We start from the raw sequence: 12935 nt of genomic DNA, 5'->3' as shown, positions 1-12935 counted from the left end.
GCAATCACGGCACAGAGTTTTTATCCTTTTCAAAGCACTTGCTATTGTCACAATCCACTTGTTTTGCTGAAAGATGCTTTTAAGATGCATCACTCCGGTTTGATGGTTTCTAGAAAGCTCGTATTGGAGATATAGGAGAACGATCTTGTTCTTCGCATCCAATATCAGAGAGTTTTAGGTAGATACCGATACTGGAGCTCTCTGCAGTCAAGTGTTGGTGTTAGAGTGCCTTCTTTGTCCAATACAGGATTGAAAGATGTGATACGACTTCTACCAGGAATATTTTGGAGAAATATGGTCCGTTGAGAAATTGCGGTCCGTTGAGCCATCGGCTTGTCATTGGGGAGTGCATAGGCAACCATCGTGTTCCATCGTCTGCAGGATTTTCTGATGTTGCGGTCCGCTGAGCCATCGGCTTGTCATTGGGGAGTGCATAGGTAACCATCGTGTTCCATCGTCTGCAGGATTTTCTGATGTCGGTACTTACCACCATTCTTTGTTCTTTAAACTGTCAATTGCCGCCAAAAGATTGCCTACAAAAATCTTGTGCCTCAACTCCCCATTGTTAACACAACAAAGTACAGCAGTACTGTCTGTCCAGTGGATTACTCTGAACGGTTTTATTTGAAGTTCGTTCTCATGAGTGACCTGAGCCTGGTTCCGTAAACGGCAGCTTGCAATTCTAATATGGGTATTGTTGGGATCGTAGAAAGTTGACTCGAAACTGGCACATTACAAATGATACAAATATGTGCGTTCCTTCTGAACTAATAAATCGTACGTAAGCGACGACAGCGGTAGCAGCAATTGATGCATCTGAAAAAATATGCATCTCAAATCGATGATACGGCCAATTGCAGTAACCTCTACGTACTGTTATTTTTTCGCAATTCTAAAATTCCCCTCAACCAATCGAACAAAGGACTACATAGGCGCAGTCTTGATCCCATTTTTCACCATTTCTTCATGTGTCTTGTATCACAAGTTTTGCGCGTATAATGAACGGTGCGGTTAAACCTATAGAGTTTTAGAAGCAATACTAAGTAGACGTCTTTGTGTCATGTTTTTAATACTAACTTGTTCCAATTTTGGCTTCTTGAAACCTACTTCGTCTCTTGAGGGAACCCACAGCACTCCCAGTGTTTTGACAGAGAAACCATCTCGCTGAATTTGTTCAACTGGAGCAACTAGGTGTGACATTGGAATGGTACGACAAACTTCTGCTGAGTTTGAGCAGAATTTTGTCAGATTAAACTTGAAGTGAAGCGCATCTCTGAGTCTTTCACAAATTTGCTTCGCCAGTTCTTCGTTTTTTAGAAAGTGCACTAAATCATCCAAGTAAAAATGTTCAGATATAATTTTGAGCAGTTCTGGAAATTGTTCTGCATTGTCTATTGCTGTCTGCATGAGAGCCATTATTGCACAGGCCTCCAAAATCTTGGTACTTTCACCAAAGTCAGTCTTCCATAAGAATCTCAAGAACTTTCTATCTTCCGGCAAAACTGAGACCTGCGTAACTATACTCTCAGTGTCTGCTTTCAAGGCAATTTTCTTTTCTATAAATCTGATTAGAATTCCTAACAAACTACCTAACATATTGGGTCCGGCCAATAAAAAATCGTTCCAGCTTACTCCACATTTGGAAGCAGCGTTTAAAATTCTTCTCAATTTTCCTGGTTCGCCCAGAGTGGGTAGCCATTCTCATCGCCCTGTTCCATTTGCTTCATGTATCCTTTTTTAATATCGTCCATAACACGCTTCGTGTAAACTTCTTTGAAACGTGCATTTTGCGGATACTCTTTGAATAACTTATTTAGATGTTTTTCAGCAAGTACCTGGTTATTTGGCAAAGACACACTTTCCTTCTAAGGAAGGCCAGTTTTGTAGCGTCCTGCACTGTTTTTGTGACAAGTGGACGGAGAATTCTAATTCCTTTTCTTGCCGAGTATCTAAGGCTGTTCATGTCTTTGTCTATTTCGTTAGATGACACACTCTGCAAAAATGGGGTCAGTTTGTCTTGTTTCAACGTGCTGTGTACCTGTTGAAGTAAGGTTTGCTTTTAGTTTGTCTAAAACAAAAAAAATTTACATCAAACAGTTTACTCCCAGGCTCTGTACTCCAGTAAAAAAACACAGATTCTAGTATCTAACTGAAGAAAGTGTGACACAACGAAATTGGTGTTGGTGCTTGATGGGAGCACTCCAGTAAGTGTCCAACCTAACAAACATCTCTTTGCGAAAGGTTGTTGTGCGGTAGACCTTTGTCTGCACTCTCAATCACGGATCAAATTGTATGGGTCTAGGCCCAGAATTGCGGTAACCTCAATGTCAGGCAGTATTGGCAGAAAAATACCTGACAGATGTGCCTAATGCTCCGCAATATCAGCATGGTAAGACGGATGTCGAGGTAATTCTATACTTCCTTTTATGATAACAATTTGCCAGTCATAGCGTTGTGTGTAGCTGCAGTCTGCAATTTCTAAATTTTCAATAAAAGCGGGTCAAATTGTTTGAGCATTAACAGTTCATAGGCCGATAGAAGTCGGCCGATTATACGGTAAGCAAACTTAATCACCAACGTGTTTCTTCACTATACTGCAGCCATCTCCAAAGAGTTATTTTCAAAGCTAATGGTCACTGACCCCGCACTTAAAAAAAAGGCATTTTAATTACGAGTGGACGCCATCGTTGCGACGGGTAGAAAAGATCCATTAACTCTGGAGTCAGACATGACTTCCAAAAAGGAATATTTAATATTTGAAAGACTTTATTCAGAAAGACTGAAATACTCTTTCCTGATTGGATAAAAATGATATATTATTTTATCCTCCTTTCCCTTTATGTGTTTACCCATCTACCCTCTCTCAGCAGAAGAGAAAGTAATTTAGTCAGTACCAGTTACCATCCTGATATAATAATAGAGTATATTTCTCTCTCTCTACTCCGCTCTTGTTTTGTATTGAGATAAACGTTAGACCGTAGCATTGGGGCCCGTGCACCGTCTACTGAAGCTCAGATAGAAGAGTAACAGACTAGAGGAATAGAACTTTAGTTAGTCAGGTAAGCCTTAAGATTAACTATTATTCTTGAGACAACCATAAGACAGTTCAGGAAGTACCCTAACAAAGGTAAGCTCTAGAACACGTCTTATCTGGTGCGACCAGTGCTGAACTAAATTGGGTAAACAATTATAATTTCTGAGGGATATAACAAAAACTATTGTTAGAAAAACAGAACGGATTAAAATTCAAAGAATAACAAATGGCTTCCAAATTTGATATACAATCAAACCATAATAACGAATTAACACCTTTTGTTATCGCAAATGATTGTCCACAAGAAAATACAGAATTAATTTACAGAATAATATTAAATTTGAAGAGAAACCTCTTCAAAGAGACAGATCATATACAACAAATAAAAATCAACCGCAACCATTTGACACACTATCTACCAGTAATACTACTGAATAGTGATAGATACAACAGAAACTATACATTTGTATTAACAAATGAAAATAACAACAGAAGAACATATTTTAATTTCCAAAATGAAACAACATTATCGGAAATGCTAAAAATATTTTTAAAAAGACATGAAGAATCACAGGATAGAACAAAACAAACAGCAATAACATCGACAACATACAACACAATAAGAAACACAAGTGGATACCTCAATGAAAGTCGTCAACAGGTACAGTCTGTGAATGACAGATTAAGATGTGATATCAAAAACTATAATAACTGGCTGACAAAAATAATAGAACTAAAACCGGAAATAAAAACATCATCAATAGACATCATAAAAATAGTATCTGAATTTACTTTCCTCTTTTGGTTAGATAATTTTGAACATATCAATGAAAAACGAATACAGTTCGGAGAGACATATCCTGACGAAATAGGATATCTCTGTGATGAACTCAAAAATATTTGGGATAAAGAATATTGTTCGGAATATTTTGAAAGTACTTTACAGATAAGTTCAGACAGTATTAATTTCATTGAAGGATTGGAAAATTACGTGAAAATACTGGATCAAGGACAATCAGGATCATCATCATTTAACATAACAAAAAGTTCAACATCAACGTCAACACCAAAAGATACACAACTGAACAACAATTCACAAGTAAAACAAAAATCAACAATAAAACCAGATAAACTATTAACATCAAACTTATTCGGAAACAACAATAATACAATAGAAGATGTAGAAAATTCTGAATCAGATGAAAGAGAAATCAGATTTGATAATCAATTTCCACCATCGGTAAACCAAAACAGACGAAAATACCAAAACAAGGACGAAATTAATAGCAACAGAATGTACATCAACTCGGTAGATAACAAATATAGTGACCAAGAACAAAATTGGGAACAACAACAATATAATTATGAAGACTTAAAAAACGAAATTACACAAACAGTAACAAAACATACTAATAAATTAATAAATAACCTAGAAGAAAAATATCAACGAATGAGCCGAAATATGGAAAAAAGACAAGAAGAAGCACTAGAAATGGTAATCAATAAATTGGATAGAACTCTTGACAATCTACAAGAACCAAATAACTATAGAACGGAATACGAACATCCATTACATAACAGAAATCAAGAAAATCCTTTTCATAACAGAAACCATGAACATACAACAAATGAAAACATACAAAATACTGATAGACATAGTAATCAACAACAAGGAAATCAAAATAGAAGAACAAATTCAATCACAACAGAAGAAAGGGAAACAACAGTAGTAGAACCACCTTTACCATTTTATAAACAATTAACATCAATGAGCATAAACGAAGACCCTCAAATTGAACAAAACATTAGCAGTGGTTCAGTACCAACAACAATAAGACCATTCGATGGAACAGACCTAGCATATACTGTTGAAGAATATTTAAATAGCATTGTCGCTGCTATGATATTCAGCAGTGGCATTGAACCGGTAAATAAACCAGGACATCACCAATGGAAAGTAAAAAGAGCAGCGTTAATACTACATACTTTACAGGGACCTGCACAAAAATGGTATTCGACACTTCCGAGTGAAACGAAATTAGATTGGGAAACATTTTGCAAAGAATTTTCAGATATGTTTGATTCGGAAAAATCAAAACAACAAGCAAAAATCATATTACAACAATTACAAAAACATACAAACGAATCACTAAGATCATTAGCATTAAGAATAGAAACTCTTGTCAAAACTGCTTATTCTCTATACACAGAGGACTACAGAAATAGTGTTATGAACCAAACGTTCATAAGATGTTTAGACAACGAATTAAAAAACGCAGCATTAAAGAAACATGCAAACCACAAACAAACTCCACGAGAACCAGAAATGCCATTCAAAACATTAGTAGAGAAAATAGACCAAATGGACCTAACAAGAACAATAACTAATAATCACAAAAGATTATATGAAGTAAACCAGAGTACAACAAATATTAATGAAGATCTAAAACAAATGAATATAGCCTGTAATAATATAAATGAACTTAATCAAAACGACTTAGAACAATTCGAAGGAACAATATGCAATGTTCTAAACGGAATTAACAATACATATGACAAAAAGAATTTTAAAGGAAGACCAAAGTTTGCACTGTTTTGTAGTTATTGTAGCTCACATGGACACACAAAGGGAAGATGTTTCAAGAGACCACGTCGAGATAGTGTTACAAGACCGAAAGAAAGATCATTTTACAGTCACATGAGAAACAATCAAAACTTACCAAATAGAAGGATTGACTCAAATAATGTCAATGGCAGACAACTACCACCGACATCACCAATATATAACAACTCCAGAAGTCGGACACCATACAGATCACATTCAAGAAATAACTACCATAATAGAAATTCCAGAGATAGTAGAAACAATCAAGGATATCAAAGATCAAATAATTATAATAACAGAAGTACTAGTTATAACAGGAATAACTACAATAGAAACAGAAGCAACAGTTATCATAGAAGCAACAGCTATAATAAATACAATAATAATAATAATAATAACAGATCAAATTCAAGATACAATGACAGAAATAATTCAAGACAACAATCACCTTATAATAGTAACAAAACCAATAATAATAATAATCGACAAAGATACAACAGTAGAGATTCAAATAGAAACAATAACTATAGACAACGTTCTAATAGTAACAATAGAAATCATTCAAATAACAATAACAGAGATAATAGAGGATACTCATCCCAACGAGAACAAAATAACAGACATTATTCAAAAGAACGGAGAAATGATGGAAACAACAATAGCAAAAACAGAATAAATAGCTTAGAACAAGAAAAAACAAATAACGATCCACCAGGAATCGACGAATATGAGTACACATCAGAGTCCTCAGACGAAGATCAAGAAATACTAGATAAATTTTACAATGCCAATGAAGATACATGCAATACTGTAATAAATACATTAGAAAGCAACCCAACATGGATATTACCAATGTATCAATATCAGAAATTTGAACAGGACTTTACAAAACAAAAACCTATGTTAGAAATAGATTTTCTATTAGATTCAGGAGCAACATTAAACCTACTAAATGAAGATACATGGAATGAAATCAAATACAATAACCCAGAAATGATCTTGGACAAAGCAAGCAAAATACTAACAGCTGCAAATAATACAAAAATAGACACATTCGGAACAGTAATACTGAATTTAACACCAGACAGAATCTCTAACAATAGAAACAAACCACAAAACAATTTTCACATTCACTTCTATGTAACACAATGCAATCATAATATACTAGGTACACCATTCTTCAAAGAATATATCGAGACGATAAATGTTAATACCAACAAACTAACATTAAATACAAATACAAATTTAGACAACGATATTATATTCTACATGAATAGTACTAAAGGTTATCCTTACTACTCTCGATTATACACAATCATTAATAGAGGAACAATCCATATAGAACCAAATCAACAGAAAAGTATAACATTCCCAATACCAATATTTGAACAAATGAAATATTCAAATGATAAAACAATACAGAAATCGAAATTCTATTTCGAACCAATAAACAAATATCATAACGTATCATTTACAGACATAAAGGATTTTTCCTCAGACGAAGAATACTTTATGGACATACTATTGATTAACAAAAATAGACACCGAATAACAATAAATACAGGACTCATTGGTTTCATGAACAGAAATATTAGCTTCAAAAAACAAGATAACGAGCTATACCAAACAAACTCTATCGACTTATTCCAAGCGCTATATCATCTGACATACGAAAATGAAAATGATATCGACGAAATATTAAACATAGAAGAAAACGAAACTATTGAACAAGTTGCAACATTTGAAAAAAAACCAAACTTCAAATGCAAATTTAACATAAACAAATATTCAGAACAAGAAAAAGAATTCATAAAAATGTTTGATTTTCAACATTCACGCTTAACACAAGAAGATTTTGAAAAAGTAGTAAAAATCATATTAGACTATAGACAAGTTTACGCAACAACAAAATTTGACGTAGGAAAAACGAAAGTAAAATTGAACTTACCAATAAAAAAAGATGCAATATTCAAAAAACAAAGAATAAGTAAAGTACCTATACATCTTCGAGAACGAATACAAAAACTATTAGATGTTCTCAAAAAATATGACATAATTGCACCTGTAAATAAAGAACAACTATCAACAGGAAATACATTCACAAACCCGGTAATAATACTACGAAAAGGAGAATCTTTAAAGATTGTACTAGATGCAAGATATTTGAACAGCATGATAGATGAATCAAAGTGCAACTGGCCAATTGAACCAGTTGATGTAGCTTTAACAAGAATATACGGAACAATATTCACAACAGCAGATCTTAATAGTGCATACAACCAAATACCATTAGATGAAGAATCAATGCGGTATACACATTTTACAATTGGAAACGAACAATATTGTTTCAAAAGATTATTTTACGGAATATCAATCGGACCAGCAGCATTCGCTTCAATTTTAACACATTTCCTTTACCCTTTAATTAGAAAAGGAACAGTCATCACCTATGTGGATGATATTTTTATTCAAACAAACTCTTATGAACAAATGTTCGAGACACTAATTGAATATCACAAAGTACTGCTTAAAGAGAACTTAAAAGCAGCACCTGATAAAACATACTTCATGTTAAAGAAAGTAAAATTCTTAGGTCACATTATCGAAGACAAAAAAGTAAAACCACTTACATCACGAATTGATGGATTCCAAAAACTGGAACCTCCAACAAGTATGAAAGCTTTACAACGATACCTCGGAACAATAAATTTTTTAGCCAAATACGTCTATGGAATGCAACCAATATTACAACCATTATACAATCTACTACACAAAGAAAATGATTTCAAATGGACTAAAGAACATCAAAAAATATTTGAACAAATGAAAAAAACAATAACACATAACCTAGAATTAACAATACCAGATACAACAAAACCATTTTACATTATAACAGATGCGTCCAACACAGGCATTGGAGCAGCATTACTGCAACAACATCCAACTGAAAAGAAAATGCGATTAATATCAGCAAATTCTAGACTTTTCACACCGATTGAAATGAGATTATCTACACTAATTAGAGAATGTTCAGCGATTATTTTTGCACTCACAGAATACGAATTCTTATTAACAGGTTCAAATCACCCAATTATTTTATTTACAGATCACAAGCCAATCATTTACCTTTTTACACAAAAGAATAAACCAAACCACAGAGTTTACAGATTTCAATTAATACTAATGAAATTTCCTAACTTACATATTATATGGACTGAGGGAAAAAACCTAGCTCTACCAGACCTACTCAGTAGAACAATAGATGAAGAACATTTTACAAAAACACGTGATATTACAGTGGAAATACCTGAAAACATAAAATTCTTCTTTGCAAAAACACCATTTGCAAATAACCTCGAATGCAAATACAGTATTTGCAACAATACAAACAACGATAACAAAGACACAACACATTATCCAGTTCTAGCCAATATACATAACAACTACTTTGAAATTAACATTGATAAAAACGAATACCATCCAATATCATATGAAAAATATAATACCGAAACCAAAACAAATTTAGTACCGAAATACAAACCAAAAACAAAAAACTGGCAATCACCAGTTGTTGAAAAAGATGACTTAATCATAGAGAAAAACCAAAAAGGACCATACATAACTCATCATGACGATGACTATCTTAGATTAATCAACAATGTGAAACAAGAATATAATTTCGAACATGCAAAAATAACAGATATTTTTTATGATGAAAAAACAAAAGTAACAGAAGAGTTGATTAAAGAAACGCAAATAATAGATCCAGTACTTCATAAAGTCAAAATGTGGAAAAAAAATAACAATAAACCACATTCAGTAACAATGGACATACGCGGAAACAAAGGACTATTCGCGTATTACAGAAAGTTTAAATCAATCACAATTGACGAAAAAACTAACATAATGAAAATGATTATTCGAATAAAAAAACAAACAATACAAAGAATCTGTTTACCACTAACATTACTATTATGTGTTTTTTACGAAAACCATTGCGTAGATACAGTTGGTCACACGGGACTTGAAAAAACAAAAAGAAACATAATGGAAAAATATTACTTCCCAAACTTAACAACTTGGATCAAGATACTGATCGCTGATTGCATACAATGCCAAACAAACAAAGTTTTCGCTAACACAAAAACAAAAAGTAAGCAAGAACAATTAGCACCTACAAAAACATACTTTAATGAAATGATTATGATAGACACAAAAGGTCCAATACATCCTACATCTGAAGGAAATAATTTTATCTTTGTAATAGTAGACGCATTCTCACATTACGTAACAATAATGTGTGCGCCTCAGAACAATGCACACTATGCAGTTACAGCATTATTTGAACATTGGTTTATGAAATTCGGACTACCCGAAGAAATTCGTTCCGATAACGGATCGGAATATATAAATACAGAATTAACACACCTTTGTAATTACTTTGAAATTAAATTTAAACCAAGCACAACATATGCACCCTGGACAAACGGATTAGTGGAAGGAACTAATAGAATAATTGGACAATTTATCAGAACATTACTCAACGAAAAGTACCAAAACTGGTCTAGAAAAGCAAAATTCTTTCCGTATGCATATAATACGCAATACCAGACAAGATTAGGCATGTCACCTTATGAAGTTGTTTTCAATCAAAAACCAAGAAAACCAACAAAGATTAAACTTGGAACAACTACAGACGAGATGGGAAACTGTAACCCAACAAGAACAAGCGCATGCAAAACACAACCCGCACATACTCACTTAGATAAGCAATTCAGTCACCCAAAAATAGCAAAACTACAAAACGGAACGTTCGCAAAATGGTTTCTTGACAAAGAAAAACATTATAATGACACATACCAAACAATAACAAAAATATTAAGAAATAGAAAAAAGTTAACTGATGAATTAAATTCAAGGTTCAGAACAGCGAAACCACTTGATAAAAACACATTCGTCTTGATCACAAATCAACAACAGATTGACGGAGTATCAAAGAAATTAATACCTCTAAAAACAGGACCATATTTAATTATTGATAAACCCACAGAAACAACATACATACTGAAGGACAATACTAATAAACACATTACAATACATAGAAATCATATTGTACCATACTTTCCGAAAGAAAAACATATTAAATTAGAATTACAAAATTACTTATTAACGAAAGAAATCCCAACGTTAAAACAACCCGATACCCAAACAACATCAAAACGGTATACACCGCCTGATGAGATCACACAATCTCATAGTTATAATCTTCGAAAGAGGAAAATAACAATTCCCCAACTTTGTCAGTAAATTTTACTATAAATAATAATTAATACTAATAATTATGATAATAATAATAATAGTACTAATGCCATTAAAGTACTACCTCCATTTAAAGTATACAGTTTGTTACTCCTCAATGGCTAGTGTAACAACCTAAAGTGGAAATACTATCCACTCAACAACTAATATACTAACACGGCTATTTTAACACAAACTAGTTATAAAGTATTCCTTTCATCCAATACAACACCTCAATAGTGTTCAGTACTCCTACACTTTATGTCCAACATTTTCATACTATGTTTCAAATGTTCAGTATTTATACAAGACACACCCCCCCCCCCTAACCCGAACCTTGTGTGTCATAACCCCCCCATAAAATCAAAACATAAAAAAGAACATATAAATTAAAAAGTACACAAACAATATGAATAACAAACAGAACAGATATATAAAGAACACTACTAAAAGGTGCTCAAATCCACCTAACCTCTAACCCATAGAGAAATCACACAATACCAATGCAATTTAACTTTTACATCTCATTTGATGCAAGACCCATAATTATGATTTTAACAAATGTTATATTATCCAACCGTTAACAAATGTTATGTTACCCAACCGTTAACACCTTTTAGTAACATGGATAAACATTTATAAAAGACAAAAAGAGAAAATACACAAATTAGGACGAAACTGTCAACGTTTACCAACTGAATATCTGTACTCAAGCGTCTGTACTCAGAACTGACAACACACATTTCCACCGAAGATGTCAAACACACGTCTCCAACACACACCACCACCGAAGATCTCCATCAATAAAACAAATAAACAAATAAACAAAGTATCCATAAAAAGTATCCATAAAGGATATACTAAAACAAATTGGTAATTGATAGTAGCCCACGAAACCTCAAAATGAAGATTAACAAGGGTAATTTCTCATGTAAACAAGAAAACAAATAACAAAATAATTCAAATAACAAAGAGTATATTTTTGATGTTCCAAAGCTTGAAACTGGAATAGACAGAATGTGAAGATTGATATTTACAATAAACAAAAGAACAAAACATAATAAAGAAACAAAGAACAAAGGATCAAAGATCAAGAGTGTTATAATAACGTAAACACTCTCGAAATGGAATAGATATTTCGAAGCTGTTAACAATTCAGAATAATCCATTTACGGAATAATAAGGGCAACAAAGATGACTAACGACATAGAAAAACAATGAAAATAAGGAAACAGAACTAATTAGAATAACAGTACAAAAACAATTAATGTACACCGTGGCATAATAACTGCGTAAACGACAAAGCGGAAGTTACAAAATAATAAGTACAAAATAACAAGAATAAACATGCGGAACAACTTCAACAATGTGTCAGTCAGACGAATAAACGAATAAGCCGAATACGCATATAACAATTCTCAGCTATAACGAATGCGAATAATATTATTAAGAATAACTTCCTCCATGCAAAATAATGACAGAAACACAGAATCTCCACCATTCCACCATTCCATATCCAACACCTCATAATCACCAAAGATCAGATCTAAAACATAAATAAACATTTCTATTTCATTACATTCGAACATATATATATATATATATATATATATTAACCAAATCAAACTCATAATACATTTACACATTTCGACTAAGATATCTTCGATAGTATGAACGTTTTGCACACTTTTACAAACAAATTTGCAAAAACTTTACATATACGTCATTCACTAACACGTCATATACCTCATTAGTGAAAAACGGACGTTATTCACCTAATTAGTGCAAAATGCGGACATCATACAACTCATTAGTGAAAATACGGACGTTATTATTTAATGGACGTCAATAACTAAAATGTCACAGACATCATTAGTAAAGACACCATCTTCCGTATTAACAAAGAAACGGACGTCATATACATCATTACTATACCTCATTAGTAACTCAAACTAAAACTAAAACCAATTACAAGGAAAAACTTCCCAAATTGACAAT

General features: G+C 32.9%; 1 protein-coding gene across 2 annotated transcripts in view; it reads right to left on the bottom strand.

Moving 5' to 3' along the window:
* LOC142334508 (bridge-like lipid transfer protein family member 1) overlaps window positions 1-12935 on the bottom strand; it is a 274847-nt gene that overhangs the window by 144724 nt on the left and 117188 nt on the right. The gene's annotated exons all lie outside the window — the stretch shown is intronic.

Source organism: Convolutriloba macropyga, chromosome 2 (genome assembly GCF_964194025.1).
Source record: "Convolutriloba macropyga chromosome 2, txConMacr16.3, whole genome shotgun sequence".
NCBI lineage: Eukaryota > Metazoa > Xenacoelomorpha > Acoela > Convolutidae > Convolutriloba > Convolutriloba macropyga.
This window is presented reverse-complemented; position numbering and strand designations above follow the sequence as displayed.